Below are 296 nucleotides of genomic sequence, written 5' to 3'. Positions count from 1 at the left end.
GGGAAGCACACCGTTCCTGGAGACACTGCAATACCAGGTCGATGCATGGAGTGGACGGAGCAAGCCCCGGTTCCGGCTCCATGAGCCAAAAATCCATTTAATATGTAGTCCCCAGATAGGGGACGTATCAGATATTAAACTGATAAGAACAGATTTTTTTTTTTTTTTTTTCCTTTTATTTATTTTTTCAATAATCATTATTTACATACAAACATTACATTGTTTCTTGGGAACATGTAACACAGATTTCCTTTCCGATTAAAAGGTTTTGCTTAGTTTTTTTTTTCCTTAATACA

The 296-nt window shown here is 36.1% G+C and overlaps 1 non-coding gene across 1 annotated transcript; it reads right to left on the bottom strand.

Moving 5' to 3' along the window:
• Positions 1-198, bottom strand: LOC137010293 (U2 spliceosomal RNA). Its single transcript, XR_010893335.1, has one exon. It is a non-coding gene; the product is annotated as a U2 spliceosomal RNA (small nuclear RNA).
• Positions 199-296: the final 98 nt, after the last annotated feature.

The sequence above is a fragment of the Chanodichthys erythropterus genome, chromosome 20 (assembly GCF_024489055.1).
Source record: "Chanodichthys erythropterus isolate Z2021 chromosome 20, ASM2448905v1, whole genome shotgun sequence".
Taxonomy (NCBI): Eukaryota; Metazoa; Chordata; class Actinopteri; order Cypriniformes; family Xenocyprididae; genus Chanodichthys; species Chanodichthys erythropterus.
This window is presented reverse-complemented; position numbering and strand designations above follow the sequence as displayed.